Consider the following 7,267-nt stretch of genomic DNA (forward strand, 5'->3'; position numbering starts at 1 on the left):
AGGTTAGGTTGGCATAGGTTGGATTTTTCAAACCCCTGAGTGACACAATTATACTGAGGTAAGTTTGTAGTGTAGACCTGGCCTGAGTGTTCCAGGAAAGGGCTGGACTCTTCAGGGCAGACAGTTTGGGGGAAATTTGGGACTGGGAGTGTGTTGGGGTCACTTGGCTAGTTGTAACCCAGACTGGTAGAGGCCAGAGTCTCTTACAAGAAGCAGGCTGCTGGAGTCAGAGAATCTGAACCAGGGCTGCTCAACACACATATATAATGATTGTATACTTGTATACTGACACTCAGTGTATACTTGTATCCATTACAGCAGTAGAGAGTTTTAAGGCACTCCGAGTTTCAGGACAAGTGGTGACACAATCTCTCACTGCTCTGGATTGTACCCCAAATTGTGACACCAATAAATTCTTTGTAACACATGTCTAATAGCTATATTCAGCAGTGGGTTTCCTTGGCCTCTGCTGCTTTAATATTTATCTGACATTAAGCAATAAGTGACGGTATGTCTATTTTATTTTTCTTCTTCTTCTTCTTCAACACGGGCCATTCAGCTTTAGCAGCTTTTTCCCATGTTTTCAGATTTTATACAATCTTGTCGGTGCGAATTATAATGCTGGCACTTTATATAGTGCCCAGGGAATGTGTATGGGAACATACCACATGTCCACACCATCCAGACAGCAAGTGACATGAGGAGCAAAATAACCCCCCAAAAGCAAAACAGTTCAGTGTTTGCTGTGGCAGTTATCTCAGGGTTAACAAGACGACAAAGAAAAGAAGAAGCGAATCAGGGTTTATTATTTTTTTGCAAACACACAGTTTGGGGTTTAATAAACAAATTAAGCTTTTTCCTGCTGCTAATGGACCATGGTTCTTGCTCTAACCAAATATTGTGACAGTTTTCGATATTATCTTGTTACATGAATATAAAACTCCTGTACTTGATTAGATTTTCTTCTCTGTTACTGGCATTATCTACTCCCCCTTCAAGTTCCATGTAAGTATCCCTTAAGTACCACTATTTCATGCCATCCTGATTTGGCCAATGTGATTCACAGTAAGGCATCCGTTTTCTGTTGTGAAGCTGATTTGCAGTGCTGAGCAACTCCTGTGGTGCGCTGAACACCCTCTTACCCCATTCAAGCCAGCTCAGCCTCTCTCAGAAGGTGCTCAGTATCTCCCAGGGATAGGGAGCCCTGGAATGGAAGTTAGCATATGGAACAGCCCTTAGTTGTTTCTGAATGCTTATGGAGTCCCTAGAGTTAAATGGGCTCACCACTATAAATAATGGATTTTAGGGGGAAGTTTAAAAGTAACTGTGTTGACTGGTTGGAGCAAATGACCTCTATGCTCCACTAAGCATAGCTTTGAGAGGTAGAAACCTAGACATTCCTCCAGTCGTGACATAGTTAAGTGTCTCATTCACAAGGAGACAAGGGAATTTTGCCTTCTATTGTCTCAAGTATAGCCAATTGCTTGACTACACTTGCGGTTCAATATTAAAAACATTCAAGAGTCCAAATATTCATTGTCTAAAGACAAAGTAGTACCAGATGAAACGGAGGTATGCACACCACTCCTTCCAGAAAGTGGTTCTCTGAGCATTTAGTTTACCTTACACGGGTGTACTCCAAAGTATGCATTCAAAACCAGCCATATTTATAGCATGGCAGCTTACAAGCTAAAAACACTCTATATGTTACCCAAGACTAAAATTCACCCATCAGTTTTTACCTTGTTTTTCCTTGTATCACGGTTTACCTTTCTTGTCTCTTGTTTTGGACACTAAATTCCAAGGGCGACAGGCTGTGAAGGCACTCTCTATCTGCACCAGGACACAGAAAAAACATATCTGGCCTTTAACAGGTTTCATATTTGCCGACACCAGAGCTGACTCCAGCTTTGCAAAGTGTTTGTGTGATGAACAGAATTATGGGAAGAACATGATGCAAGTCAAGTTAGCCTAACTACCCAACATTCATATTTGTTACAATATATACAATATTAGTTCAGTATACATAATACCTATTTCAGTGTGTGTGTGTGTGTGTGTGTGTTGGCTAACACTTTGAAGAACTTCAGGATTGGACCCCCAAGCTTCTAATCTGGAATGAATGTATTAACATACTATATTTATTGGACACATATGTCTGTCTAGTTGCGGAAGTAAGTGCCCGTAACGGCCCCCAGAAGAGTGCATAGTATTTTGGAAGACCACAGGAATGTATGAAATTTGGATGGAAAGAACCACAAATCCATTTCCTGCCTTCTTTTTTCCCCTTATTCCTGAACCACAGTCATCACCATGGTATTTGCATGTCTGTGTATCTGCCATGAACTGTCAGACACTCTTCTATACCACACTCGGAGACTGATCCTGAAAATGGTCTGCCTGAAGAATTCCCAGTAAGTTCTCTAGCACAGAACTTGCATTTCTGTTCCTTGAGGCTTGTAGCATCAACATCTACCACCTATTCCCTATCCCAACAACACAGGGAGAAAAATCTTCCTAACATCCAATCAACTCCTCTCTTTTCTCAGTCTTCTTTCATAACCGTGAATTTTACTATTCCCTACCAATTTAATCTGTGCCCCCACATGTAATTTGTTTTTATACCATAAATAATAAACTTTCTTTTTACCCCAGACTGGAAAATATAAACAGATGAACTCCCATGGTTTAAATTGCAAACCAAGTACCCAATAGGTGTTAAAAATATTTTATTTACAAGACAAAGTTAAAATGTCATTTTGTAGAAGTTATCTTTACAAGTATAAGTCAGTTGGGTAAGCCTCTGAGACATGTAAATAATGCAGGGTCATCAAGGTTTAGTAACATAATTCTAGTGGTGTTGACATCTACTATACTCAGTTTAAAATAAAACAATCAATCATATCTATTTCTATATAAGCTGGTTGAAGGGACGCATTTGACAGAATGATTAGGAGGAAAAAAATCTCATCTCTGTTACAGGGGTGTAAGTCCACTTTAATTACTCTTCATTTACACCAGTATAACAGAGTAGAATTTTGCCCAATCACACCAGCCTCCCATTGACTTTAATGGGCTTAAATCAGGGCTCAGATGAGCTATGGTTCTTCTCCAGGGTACAGATTCAGTAATATATGTCAGCAAATGCTTAATTTTAAATGTAGACAAATGCTTGAGTACCCTGCTGAATTGAGGCCAACGGGACTTCGCTAGGGAAAAAGCCTAAAATAAAAGAAACATAACACTTGCTAATTTTACTGGTGGATTATATTTTCAAATCTGCGCCTAGTGGCCATACCATTCTTTCTCGGACACTCTGAGCAATGCAATGAGCTAGAATCTGTTGTTTTTATGATCCTGTCCTGAATTTTATGGTCTATTTCCAAATTCATCTTTAAATTATGAAGCTTTTATGTCCCATCACTTTTTTCTGGGTTGACGCTCTGTGGAGAAGCAACTCTACAGAGCAAACACATCTCTCTCTCTCTCTCTCTTTTGCCGAGTCAATGGATTCTCAATTCAAAATATGTTAACAACCAGTATCCTCGACCGCTCTCCATCGCATCTGAAGTGCCGCTAACATACAGAGTCATATCTGCCACCCTTTTCTTTAGGCATGTAAATTTGGGGAATCCAAAATAATTCAAAAATTATAATGATTTGGTTACTGCATCTCCAACAGCCTACGTCCCAACATTTAATAGTTCCAATTCCCCTCCTGCCCTTTAGAAAGTTACAAGATAAATTTCACCCATGCTTTTGTCAGTTACAAATGAGACCAAAAATAGGTCAAATTAAAGGTCTAAGGTAGCATGAAGCTCCTAGCAAACCAGTGCCGCACCCACAAAAATACCTCTTCCCTTTTTTAATCAATGCCATTCTCCATGGAGCTCAACTGTATTACTGCATTTTCTCTTTGCTCTAAATTAAATCATGTTGGTCCACATTCATGCTTGGTGTCTGCCCACTGTTCAGTTTTGCACATCTGGGCACTTATTGTTCTTTCAAATATTTGACACATTAAAATGTAAAAGGTTTTTTTGCGGGGAGGCCGGTGCGGAAGTGGATTAAACTAAATGAATTGATTTTTTTAATCAACTCATGACAATCCACCATTGACTTCAGCATAATCAATCTTGTTTTTCAAAACCATTGCAGAAGTCCTATCTTGTTCAGTCCTGTGTGTTGTGCAGTATGTATGGGGAGAAAAGTAGGAAAACAGCATTATTCTTCAGGAAGTGCCATTAGCATTATCTAAGACATAGCAGGTTGCTGTACAGTGAAGCAAAGAAATTTGATCAGCTGGGTCTCCACCCTAAACTTTTACCACAGGGCACAACTAACAACGATATATATGTGCGTGCATGCATGCACACCCATGGGTTCTCTGCCACAAGCATAGAAGGTGCAAACTGCATGTGCACACACACACATGCTTTGTGCCTATGGAGTTGCTGAACTTCAGGGGCGATTTGCAGTTTTGCAGGGGCGATTGGCAGTCGGGCAGGGGATAACTTTCTACCAGGATGACCTCATCTGAGGATTCTACCTCGTCTGCAGTTTTAAATTCAGATTAAGGACTCCACACAAGCAGGACTGGAGAATACTACATGAGCAGAATGTGCTGATTAAGCAGCATCTCTCCCAACCAGTTGGCCCCACCACTACTGGACTGCACCAGCTTGCCCTGTTCCCCCACTCCTGGGAAGCTTCTGTCTCCAGAACAGCCAGGGAAATCAGGCCCTGTGTCTATTTTATGCAGGCAGAGAGAATTTGAAATATGAAGATCTATCTCTGTATTTTTAATAGAGATACATTTTTCATTGTGTTCCTTTTTGATTCTTTCAGGGTTTGTGACTCTTTTATAGACCTCCCCCGCTTTTTTTCCCTTTTGGGACTTTCCCCCTCACAAATCTTCTTTTTGTGTATCTGCAACGTGCTAGAACCTGTTGCTTTTTTCCAATCCTCATTTCCCTCTTGCCCTGCCCCAACCTTTTCCTCAAGACTTTCCTCCGCTGTCTTCATGGTTTGACTTTAGGATTAATTTAATCAACTTTTGATTTTTTTCTTCCAGTTTGTGAGCTCCTGTTCCCCAATATCCAACTCCCCATTGCTCTTTCTGTTCAGTTCATCATCCCTTTGGCCTTCTGCAAACTAGTATTGCCCTGGGTATGCTTCCACGCTTTGTATTTGCAGCTCCCCCTTCTTCCCCAAGCTTCTTATTTTACAACATTGTTGTACAACAACATATTGAATAAATTAGTATCTACTTTCTTCTGTTCTTTGTACTTAGCAATAATGTGACAAGTTTCTCTTTTTGGCAGTGAATCAGAAATTATATGTGCTTTAAGAACTCCTGAAATGTATTTTCAATCACTATCAGACTCAAAATCAAAGAGAGGCACAATTACATTTTTCTGCTTGAATATTTCATTGATTTTTCTTAGAACACAATCCCATTCTCTTGAAATCCAAGGGATGGATATTTGTTTCCAGTTAAAATATGGTGCTTTCTTTGTAACACCAAATCTGATCAATTTGTGTTTCACCTGCATTACTTACTGTATTAAAATATTTTATCTGCTCTGTGCAAGCAATGCAGATGGGACAAAATGTATAGGAACTTTATAAATAAAAGCACCACATTGTTTGCTTCCTTTTGTCCCAAAATGGCTGCATATGAATTCTGTTTTGCCATTTCAAATTGCACTCATATTCCAGTTTCTCAGGAGTTCACACAAACTAATTGTTCAATCCAGGAACAGAATTGAGGAAGGTGTGTGGGACTCTGGATAGAAAGTGGGGAATACTTGTTTAGATGCATGTATTGCTCTCCTTCATTCCCCTGGCGACACATTGCAACACTCATCTGCAGGCAGGTGCAATGCCGCCTCTAAGAGAAGAAAGAACCGGGGTGCAAGTGTTCTATTATGAAGTTTCACTCCCGGTCATGGCTCTTCACAGACACGCACAGCCTACACCCAAATGCCATTGGGTTTTCAGTGCCTGAAGCCATAGAGTATGTGTCCATTTGGGCCTAACTGCTTTCTTAAAAAAAAAATCAGGTGCTTGGAATAGCAATGTCAATCAAACAGAAGCAAAATGTGCCACACTTACATTTCTAAGCTGACCTTAAATTGCTTTAGTTTCTGCCCTCAGAAGCACATAGCAAATTACTGAGCAGTTCAGTGAAAAATTTATTTAATCCTTCAAAATTCTTTAAAAAAAAAAAAGGATAATAAATGCAATTTCAAATCATGGGGTGAAACTTCCCTTGCACATAATTGGGTTGCACATAAACTTTGTGAGATCAGTGTTAGGATGTACATGTGCTCTGGCTATCAAAGTTAGGCACAAACTTTCACGGAATCTGCTCCCACTAAAAATATCAATTATTCTGAAGTAGGCTGTGCATGGGGGCTATTTCAATGTAAGGCGCGTACACTTAAAAATAGAATGTCAGTGCCTCTGATTCCTGGCATGTATACTGTATTCACGTATACTGGTGTCAATCAGGAATAGCTGCAGTGACACCTGTGTAAAACCAGTGTACTGAGAGCAAATCAGACTTGGAATTTTTTACCTCTGAATGTCTCTGCAAAGCAAGCTCTCCATCAGGTACAGGGGCAGCCAGAACAGGAACAACCAAATACTCTTCACACTTCCATTGCTGATCTCACATCTTTAGACAAGATGTCTCCTCACAGCATCTGACAGAATATGGCCCAAGGAGAGAGAGGTAAAGCAAGCATTTCTGTCAGTTTAGACTGTGCTTTGCAGAGAATTAAGATTTTTAAATGCATTTTGAATTATAATTGGAATTAGGTGAGAAGCTTTTTCTCCATAATTGCATAAAGTGGCCCAAGCAATTATAGAATCATAGAATATCAGGGTTGGAAGGGACCTCAGAAGGTCATCTAGTCCAACCCCCTGCTCAAAGTAGGACCAATCTCCAATTTTTGCCCCAGATCCCTAAATGGCCCCCTCAAGGATTGAACCCACAACCCTGGGTTTAGCAGGCCAATGCTCAAACCACTGAGCTATCCCTCCCCCCTTAATTTAATTTAAAGGAGCTGCTCCAATTTGTATTATATTCATGAAGGAAATATTAGACTGCCCAGTTACATAATTGATTAACAGTTAACATAATTCTGGGTCATGCAGTATACACTATTTAAGTAAAAATGCAACAAGAGAAAAAGAAAAAATAATATCCTACTAAAATTATATATAAAACAACAAACTGACTTCATTTTATAATCCCATC

The 7,267-nt window shown here is 39.9% G+C and overlaps 1 long non-coding RNA gene across 1 annotated transcript; it reads right to left on the reverse strand.

Moving 5' to 3' along the window:
- Positions 1-851: 851 nt before the first annotated feature.
- On the reverse strand, positions 852-6,704 carry LOC125643228 (uncharacterized). The gene is made up of 3 exons (XR_007358630.2): positions 6,584-6,704; positions 1,743-1,833; positions 852-1,204 (listed from the first exon to the last, which is right to left on the reverse strand). It is a non-coding gene; the product is annotated as an uncharacterized LOC125643228 (long non-coding RNA).
- Between the last annotated feature and the right edge of the window lie 563 nt (positions 6,705-7,267).

Source organism: Caretta caretta, chromosome 9, assembly GCF_965140235.1.
Source record: "Caretta caretta isolate rCarCar2 chromosome 9, rCarCar1.hap1, whole genome shotgun sequence".
In the NCBI taxonomy this organism is placed as follows: domain Eukaryota; kingdom Metazoa; phylum Chordata; order Testudines; family Cheloniidae; genus Caretta; species Caretta caretta.